Genomic DNA, 9,994 nt, shown 5'->3' on the forward strand with positions numbered 1-9,994 from the left:
ATATTTTCCCTCTGACAGTGCAGCTCTTCCTCAGTCCTGACTCTCTGACAGTGCAGCACTCCCCTAAATACTATCAGAGGGTCAATACTGAGAGAATGCTGCACTGTCAGAGTCAGCTCCCCGTAGTACTATCAGACGTTCAGTATTAAAGGTATGCCGCACTGTGAGTGGGTCCGCCTCAATGCTGACCGCCCCTCAGTGTTAACCCCCTCAGTGCTGATCTCCACTCAGTGCAGCACTCCCTCAGTGCTGACCCCAATCTGTGTAGCACACACTTAATATTCACCATCTGACATTGCAGCCCTCTGTCATGCCTGACTGTTCTGACAGTGCAGTACTCCCTCATTAGTGACCTTCTGACAGTGCAGCACTCCCTAAAAATGGGCCTTCCGACAGCGTGGAGCTCCCTCAATGATGACACTGACAATGCAGCAATCCCTCAGTACTTACTCTGCAACACTTCAGCACGTCCTCATCATTGACCCTCTGACAGTGTAGCAGTCACTTAATATTGAGCCACAATGCTGGAGCACTCTCTGAAGATTGACTTCTTGACAGTGAAGCTCTCCTTAATATTGACCCTCTGATAGGGTAGCTTTCTCTCAGTGCTGACCCTTCAATAGTGTAGCATGACTTACCACTTACCCATCACCACTTTACGCAACTTACCCCGCATCAACATTAACTTTCTGAAACAGTAGCACTCCCTTAATTTTAACCCTCTGACAGTGCAGAATTCTTTCATTGTTGACCCTCCTACAGCATAACTCACCCTTAAATTGACACTCCAACAGTGCTCTACTCTCTTAGTACTGACTCTCCGACAATTCAGCACTTCCTCAATACTGACTCTCCGAAAGTACAGCACCCTCTCAGTGCGACCCCTGACAGTAGCAACTCTCTGAAACAGTGCAGCACTCCCCTAATTTTGACCTTCTGACATGGATCACAACCTTAATATTGGTCTTCTGACAATGCAGCAGTCCCTTATTATCAAGCCACTGACAGTGACTCCATACAGTGCAGCACTTCCTCAACAGTGACCTCGGAGAGTGTAGCACACCCTTATTATTGATGTTCTGACAGTGCAGTACTTCCTTAATATTGGCCCTCCCTCAGTGCAGCACTCCCTCATTGCAGCACACTCTCAATGCTAATCCCTCAGTGTAGCGCTCCCTCAGTGCTGACCTCCCTCAGTGCTGACACGCCTCACTGCAGCACTCTCTCAGTGCAGAACTCCCTCAGTGCTGACCCACTTAGTGCTGACCCCACCTCCTCACTGCAGCACTCCCTGACCATCTAATAGCGCATCACTCCCTTTATACGAACCCTCGAACTGTGCAGAACGACGTTATTGACCCTCTGATACTGGAGCATTTCCTTAACATTGACCCTCTCACAGTGAAGCTCTCCCTTTATATAGACAGGGCGGCTCTCTTTCAGTACAGGCCTTCTCACAGAGCAGCACTCTCTTATAATTGACCCTCTGACAGTGCAGCACTCCCCTAAATACTGTCATTGGGTCAATACTGAGAGAATGCTGCACTGTCAGAGTCAGCTCCCCGTAGTACGATCAGACGTTTAATATTAAAGTTATGCTGCACTGTGAGTGGGTCAGTGTCAGTGAATTCTGCATTGCGACAGGGTCAACAATGAGGAAGACCTGCACTGTCAATGTAATAGGTTTACAACTGAGTGAGTGCCTCACGATCAGAGGGTCAGGACTGAGGTTTTGCAGCACTGTTATAGTGTCAGATCTGTGGGCGTACATAATTATCAGAGATTCAATACTAATCTCGTGATTCCTTGTAAATGGGTCAGAATTGAGACAGTGCTACAGGATTAGAGCGTCAGTGCTGTAGTAGAGCAGCACTCTGAGGGTCAGTACTGAGGGAAAGCTTCCTTATTAATGGGTCACTTCTGAGGCTGTGCTACTTTGTCAGAGGACCATACGAATGTGGTGCTTCATTGTAATGGGATAAGAATTGAGTGAATTTCGCACAGTGCATCACTAGCTCATCATTGACGGTCTAACAGTGTAGCACACCCTTAATATTGACTCTCTGACACTGTCGCACTCCCTAAATATTGGCCTTCCAACAGTGTGGAGCTCCCTCAATGATGACAATGACAATGCAGCACTCCCTCAGTACTTACTCTGCAAGACTTCAGCACCCGCTCATCATTGACTCTGGAGAACACTCTTAATATTGACGTCCTGACAGTGAAGCTCTCCCTCAATATTGACCCTCTGTGAGGGTGGCTTTCTGTCAGTGCTGACCCTTCAATTGTGAAGCATGACTTACCACTTACCCATCACCACTTTACGCTACCCCCCCAATCAACAGTAACTTTCTGAAACTGCAGCACTCTCTTAATTTTAACACTCTGACAGTGCAGAATTCCTTCATTATTGACCCTCCTACAGCATAGCACACCCTTATTATTGATGCTCTGACAGTGCAGTACTCCCTGAAAATTGGCACTCCCTCAGTGCAGCACTCCTTCAGTGCAGCACTTCCCTCGTGCTGACCCCCGCTCAGTGCTCAGCCCCACTCAGTGTTGCCCCGCCCCCCGAGAGCTAACAACCCTCCGTGCAGCACTCCTTTAGTGCTGGTCACCTCAGTGCTGACTCCCCTCAGTGCTGACCCCCTGAGTGCTGACACCCTCAGTGCAGCACTCCCTCAATGCTGACCCCGCTCTGTGCAACACTCCCTCAGTGCTCATCCCCGTCTGTTCCGCACTCCTTCAGTGCTGACCCCCCTCAGCGCAACACTCCCTCAGTTTTGACTCTCCTCTGTGCGGCACCCTCAGTGCTAACCTCCATCTGTGCAGCATGCCCTCAGTTCTGAACCACCTCAGTGCAGCATTCCCTTAGAGCTGAGCACCCGCACCTCAGTGCTGACCACCCCACCTCAGTGCTGACCACTCCCTACAGTGCTGACACCACCCCCCCGAGAGCAGCACCCGCTCAGTGCTGAGACCCCTCAGTGCAGCACTCCATCAGTGCTGACCCTGCTCATTGCAGCACTCCTTCACTGCAGCACTCCCTCAATGGTGACCCCTGCCCTCAGTACAACACTCCCTCAGTGCCAAGCCCCCTCAGTGCGCCACTTCCTCAATACTGACCCTCTGACTGTGCTACCGTCTCACAGCACTGACTCTTTTACAGTGCAGCACCCCCTCAGTGCGGATCCGCCTCAGTGCTGACTGCCCCTCAGTGCTGACTCCCTCAGTGCAGCACTCCCTCAGTGCTGACCCCCTCAGTGCAGCACTCCCTCAGTGCAGCACTCCCTCAGTGCTGACCCCTTCTGTGCGGCACTCCCTCAGTGCTCACCCCCATCTGTTCCGCACTCCTGCAGTGCTGATTCCCCCGCCTCAGCGCAGCACTCCCTCAGTGCTGGCACTCCTCTGTGCGGCACTCCCTCAGTGTTAACCCTTATCTGTGCAGCATGCCCTCAGTGCTGATCCGCCTCAGTGCTGAATGCCCCTCAGTGCTGACCCCCTCAGTGCAGCACTCCCTCAGTACTTATCCCCGCTCACTGCAGCACTCCCTCAGTCCTGACACCCCATCACTGCTGCACTCGCTGAGTGCTAACCCCCTCTCTGTGTAGCACACCCTTAATATTTACCCTCTGACAGGGCAGCACTCTTTCATGACTGACTGTTCCTCAAAGTGAAGCTCTCCCTTAATATAGACAGGGCGGCTCTCTTTCAGTACGGGCCTTCTCACAGAGCAGCACTCTCTCATCATTTACGCTCTGACAGTGCATCACTCCCCTAAATACTGTCAGAGGGTCAATACTGAGAGAATGCTGCACTGTCAGAGTCAACTCCCCGTAGTACTATCAGACGTTCAGTATTGAAGGTATGCCGCACTGTGAGTGGGTCAGTGTCAGTGAATTCTGCAGTGCGACAGGGTCAACAATGACGAAGATCTGCACTGTCAATGTAACAGGGTCAGAACTGAGTGAGCGCCTCACGATCAGAGGGCCAGGACTGAGGTTTTGTAGCACTGTCAGAGTGTCAGATCTGTGGCGTACATAATTGTCGGAGGGTCAATACTGAGTTGTTGACTCCTTGTAAATGGGTCTGAATTGAAACAGTGCTCCAGGATTAGAGTGTCAGTCCTGTGGTCGAGCAGCACTCTGAGAGACAGTTCTGAGGGAAAGCTTCATTATCAATGGGTCAGATCTGCGTCTGTGCTACTTTGTCAGAGAGCCATACTCATGCGGTGCCTCATTGGAATGGGATAAGAATTGAGGGAATGTCGCACAATCAGAGGATCAGTGCTTAGGTACTGCAGCGCTATCAAAGGGTCACTACTGATGGAGTGCCTTTTTGTTAGAGGGTCAGTGCTGAGGGAGCGCATCATTGTCAAAGTATCAAATTGAGATGATGCCTCATTTTAATATGGTCAGTTGTGAGGTAATACAACACTCTCAGGGGGCCAGTAGTACTGAGGAAGTGCTGAACATCCCCATGATGAAAGGAAGACCCTCATGATTAAAATGTCAATGTTGACAGAGGGCATAATGGCCAGAGGGTCAGTTCTGAGTTGGCACCTCGTTGCCAGATGGTCAGTTCTGAGGCAGTACTGAATCTGAGGGAATAGCTAATCTGTTGTAGAGTCAGGACTGAGGGAGTGCTGACCGTCTCTCAGTGCTGTAATTCCGCAGCACTGACCCTCTGGAACACTCTTACTGTTGACCTTCTGACAGGGCAGTTTCCCTCAGTACTTACTCCCCACAGTGCATCAGTAGCTCATCAGTGACTGCCTAACAGTGTAGCACACACTTAATATTGAGCCTCTGAAAGTGCAGTACTCCGTCATGACTGATTGTTCTGACAGTGCAGTATTCCTTCAGTAGTGACACTCTGACAGTGCAGCACTCCCTGAAAATTGGCCTTCCGACAATGTGGAGCTCCCTCAATGATGACACTGACAATGCAGCACTCCCTCAGTACTTACTCTGCAAGACTTCAGCACCCACTCATCATTAACCCTCTGACAGTGTAGCAGTCACTTAATATTGAGCCTCAATGCTGGAGCATTCTCTTAATATTGACCTCCGGACAGTGAAGCTCTCCATAATATTGACGATCTGAGAGGGTGGCTTTCTCTCAGTGCTGAATAGTATAGCACTTCAGAAGTCCAAAATCTGAACTTCACTAAATGACTCAAATTTTGATGTTGGATTGACTAATAGGCTTCGTCCAGGGAAAAAAGCACTTCAGAAGTGAAGAATATTGACTTCACCGAATGACTCAAGTTTTGATGTTGTTTTGAGTAACATGCATATTTGAGTGAGGGAAGCACTTCAGAAGACCAAAATCTGAACTTCACCAAATGACTCAAGTTTTGATGTTGGTTGGACTAACATGCTAACTTGAGTGAGATAAGTGATGCAGAAGATCAAAATCTCAACTTCACCAAATGACTCAACTTTTAATGTTGTTTTGACTAACATGCTTATTTCAGCGAATTGAGCACATCAGAAGACTAAAATCTTATCTTCACCAAATGACTCAACTTTTGTGCGCTGGTTGGGTTAAAATGCTTACTTCAGTGAGTTAAGCACTTCAGAAGACCAAAACCTGAACTTCACAAAATGACTCAACTTTTGATGTGTGTTGGGCTAACATACTTACTTAAGTGAGATAAGCACTTCAGAAGTCAAAAATGTCAACTTCACCAAATGATTTAATTATTGATGCTGTTTTGACTGACAAACTTATTTCACTCAGATCAGCACAACGGAAGACCAAAATCTCAACTTCAGAAAATGACTCAACTTTTGATGCTGATTTGATTAACATGATTATTTCAGCGATTTATGGACGTCAGAAGGCCAAAATCTCAACTTCACCAAATGACTTAATTTATGATGCTGGTTAAATTAAAATGCTTTTGTCAGCGAGTTAAGCATATCAGAAGACAAAAATATCAACTTCGCCACATGAGCTAACTTTTGATGCTGGTTTGACTAACATGCTTATTTCAGCAAGATAAGCACCTCAGAATCCACAATCTGAAATTCAACAAATGACTTTATGTTTGAATCTATTTGGACCAAATTGCTTATTTCAGGGAGTTGAGCATATCAGAAGACCTACATCTAAACTCCACCAAATGAGTTAGTTTATCATGTTGGTTTGAATGACTTGCTTAATTCATTGGGAAAAGCTCTTCAGAAGATCAAAATCTCAACTTCACCCAATGACTCAATTTTTGATGTTGTTTTGACTAACATGTTTACTTCAGCGGGTAAAGCACTTCAGAAGATCAAATTCTCAACTTCACCAAATGACTCAACTTTTGATGTTGTTTTGACTAAAGTGCTTATTTCAGCGAGATAAGCATATCAGAAGACCAAAATCTCAACTTCATCAAAGGACCAAACTTTGATGCTGATTTGAATAAATGCTTATTTCGGCGTGACCAGCATATCAGAAGACCAAAATCTTAATTTCACCAAGACAATCAACTTTTGATGCTGGTTTGACTAAAATGCTTATTTCAGCGACATACGCATGTGAGAAGACTATAATCTCAACTTCACCAAAGGACCTAACTTTTCATGCTGATTTGACTAAATGCTTAGTTCAGTCAGATAAGCACTTCAGAAAACCAAACTCTGAGCTCCACCAAATGACTCAAGTCTTGATGTTGTATTAATTAACATGTTTAGTTGAGTGAGAAAAGCACTTCAGAAGTCAAAAGTCTCAACTTCACCAAACGACCAAACTTTGGACGCTGGCTGGACTAAAATGCTCATTTCCGTGAGATAAGCACTTCAGAAATCAAAAATCTCAACTTCGCAATCTGACTTAATTTTTGATGCTGTTTTGACAATATGCTTATTTCACTCAGATAAGTACTTCAGAAGACCAATATCTCACCTTCACCAAATCTCTCAGTTTTTGATGTTGGTTTGAATGACATGCTTATTTCATGAGGTAAGCACTTCAGAAGATCAAAATCTCAACTTAATCAAATGACTCAATTTTTATTTTGGTTAGACTGACATGCTTACTTGAATGAGACAAGCACTTCAGAACACAAAAATCTCAACTTCACCAAATGACTTAATTTTTAATGTTGTTTTTACAAACATGTTTATTTCAGCGAGTGAAGTACTTCAGAAGGCAAAAACCTCAACGTCAACAAATGAATTAATTTATGATGCTGGTTAAATTAAAATGCTTATTTCACCGATTTAAGCATATCAGAAGACTAAAATCTCAACTTCAACAAATGATCTAACTTTTGATGCTGGTTTGACTGACATGATTATTTCAGCGAGATAAGCACCTCACAAGCCAAAAATCTGAACTTCACCAAATGACTTGATGTTTGAATCTGGTTGGACCAAAATGCTTATTTCAGGGAGTTGAGCACGTTAGAAGACCAATATCTCAACTTCGTCAAATGAATTAGTTTTTCATGTTGTTTTCAACAACATGCTTATTTCATTGAGATAAGCACTTCAGAAGATCAAAGTCTCAACTTCACCAAATGACACAACTTTTAATGTTGTTTTGACTAACATGGTTATTTCAGCGAGTTAAGCACCTCAGAAGACTAAAATCTCAACTTCACCAAAGGACTCAACTTTTTTGCGCTGGTTGGATTAAAATGCTTATTTCAGTGAGTTAAGCACTTCAGGAGACCAAAATCCGAACATCACAAAATGACTCAAGCTTTGATGTTTGTTCGGCTAACATGCTTACTTGAGTGAGATAAGCACTTCAGAAGTCAAAAATGTCAACTTCACCAAATGACTCAACTTTTGATGTTGTTTTGATGAACATGCTTATTTCAGCGATTTATGGACGTCAGAAGGCAAAAGCCTTAACTTCACCAAATGTCTTAATTTATGATGCTGGTTAAATTAAAATGCTTATGTCAGCGAGTTAAGCATATCAGAAGACTAAAATCTCAACATCACCACATGAGCTAACTTTTGATGCTGATTTGACCAACATGCTTATTTCAGCAAGATAAGCACCTCAGAAGCCAAAAATCTGAACTTCACCAAATGACTTGTTGTTTGAATCTGGTTGGACCAACATGCTTATTTCAGGGAGTTGAGCATATCAGAAGACCAATATCTCAACTTCGCCAAATGAGTTAGTTTTTCATGTTGGTTTGAACGACATGCTTATTTCATTGAGATCAGCACTTCATAAGATCAAAATCTCAACTTCACCAAATGACTCAACTTTTTATGTTGTTTTGACTAACATGCTTACTTCAGCGAATTAAGCACTTCAGAACATCAAAATGTCAACTTCTCCAAATGACTCAACGTTTGATGTTGTTTTGACTAACGTGCTTATTTCAGTATGATAAGCATATGAGAAGATCAAAATCTTAATTTCACCAAGACACTCAACTTTTGATGCTGGTTTGACTAAAATGCCTATTTCAGCGAGATAAGCATGTGAGAAGAGTAAAGTCTCAACTTCACCAAAGGACCTACGTTTTGATGCTGATTTGACTAAATGTTTATTTCAGTGAGATAAGCACTTCAGAAAACCAGATTCTGAGCTCCCCCAAATGACTCAAGTTTTGATGTTGGTTAGACTAACATGCTTACTTGAGTGAGATAAGCACTTCAAAAGTCAAAATCTCAACTTCACTAAATGACTAAATGTCTGAATGACTTAATTTTGAATCCTCTTTTGACTGACATGCTTATTTCAGTGAGATAACCAAAATCTGATCTTCACCAAATGACAAAAGTTTCGATGGTGGTTTGACTAATATGCTTGTTTCAGGTATTTAAGTACTTCAGAAGTCAAAAATCTGAACTTCGCCAAAAGACCCAACTTCTGATGTTGTTTTTACGAACATGTATTTTTCAGCGAGTTGAGCACTTCAGAATACAAAAATCTCAACGTCACCAAATGATTTAATTTTTGATGCTGCTTTGACTAACATGCTATTTCCCTCAGACAAACACATCAGAAGACCCACGTCTGAACTTCACCAAATGAGTTAGTTGTTGATGTTGGTTTGAATGAAATGCTTATTTCATTGAGATAAGCACTTCAGAAGATCAAAATCTCAACTTCACCACCTGACTCAACTTTTGATGTTGTTTTTACTCACATGCTCAATTCAGCGAGTGAAGCGCTTCAGAAGGCTAAAAGCTCAACTTCACCAAACGACTCAACTTTTGATGCTGTTTGGATTAAAATGCTTATTTCAGCGAGTTAAGCCCTTCAGAAGACCAAAATCTGAACTTCACAAAATGACTCAAGTTTTGCTGTTTGTTTGACTAACATGCTTATTTGCGTGAGATAGGCACTTCTGAACGCAAAAGTCTCAACTTCACCAATTGACTCAACTTTTGATGTTGTTTTGACGAACAAGCTTATTTCAGCGATTTATGGATGTCAGAAGGCAAAAACCTGAACTTCACCAAATGACTTGATGTTTGAATCTGGTTGGACCAAAATGCTTATTTCAGGGAGTTGAGCATATCAGAAGACCAATATCTCAACTTCACCAAATGAGTTAGGTTTTCATGTTGTTTTGAACGACATGCTTATTTCATTGAGATAAGCACTTCATAAGATCAAAATCTCAACTTCACCAAATGACTCAACATTTGATGTTGTTTCGGCTAACGTGCTTATTTCAGCGTGATAAGCAAATCATAAGACCAAACTCTCAATTTCACCAAGACACTCAACTTTTGATGCTGGTTTGACTAAATGCTTATTTCAGTCAGATAAGCATTTCAGAAAACCAAAATCGACCTCCAACAAATGACTCAAGTTTTGATGTTGGTTTGACTAACATGATTATTTGAGTGAGATAAGCACTTCAGAAGTCAAAAATCTGAACTTCACTCAATGACTTAATTTTTAATGCTCTTTTGACTGATATGCTTATTTCAGTGAGATAAGCACTTCAGAAAACCAAAATCTGATCTTCATCAAATGACTAAAGTTTTGATGTTGGTTTGGCTAACATGCTTAT

This window comes from Rhincodon typus, chromosome 46 (genome assembly GCF_021869965.1).
Source record: "Rhincodon typus isolate 14 chromosome 46, sRhiTyp1.1, whole genome shotgun sequence".
NCBI classification, from domain to species: domain Eukaryota; kingdom Metazoa; phylum Chordata; class Chondrichthyes; order Orectolobiformes; family Rhincodontidae; genus Rhincodon; species Rhincodon typus.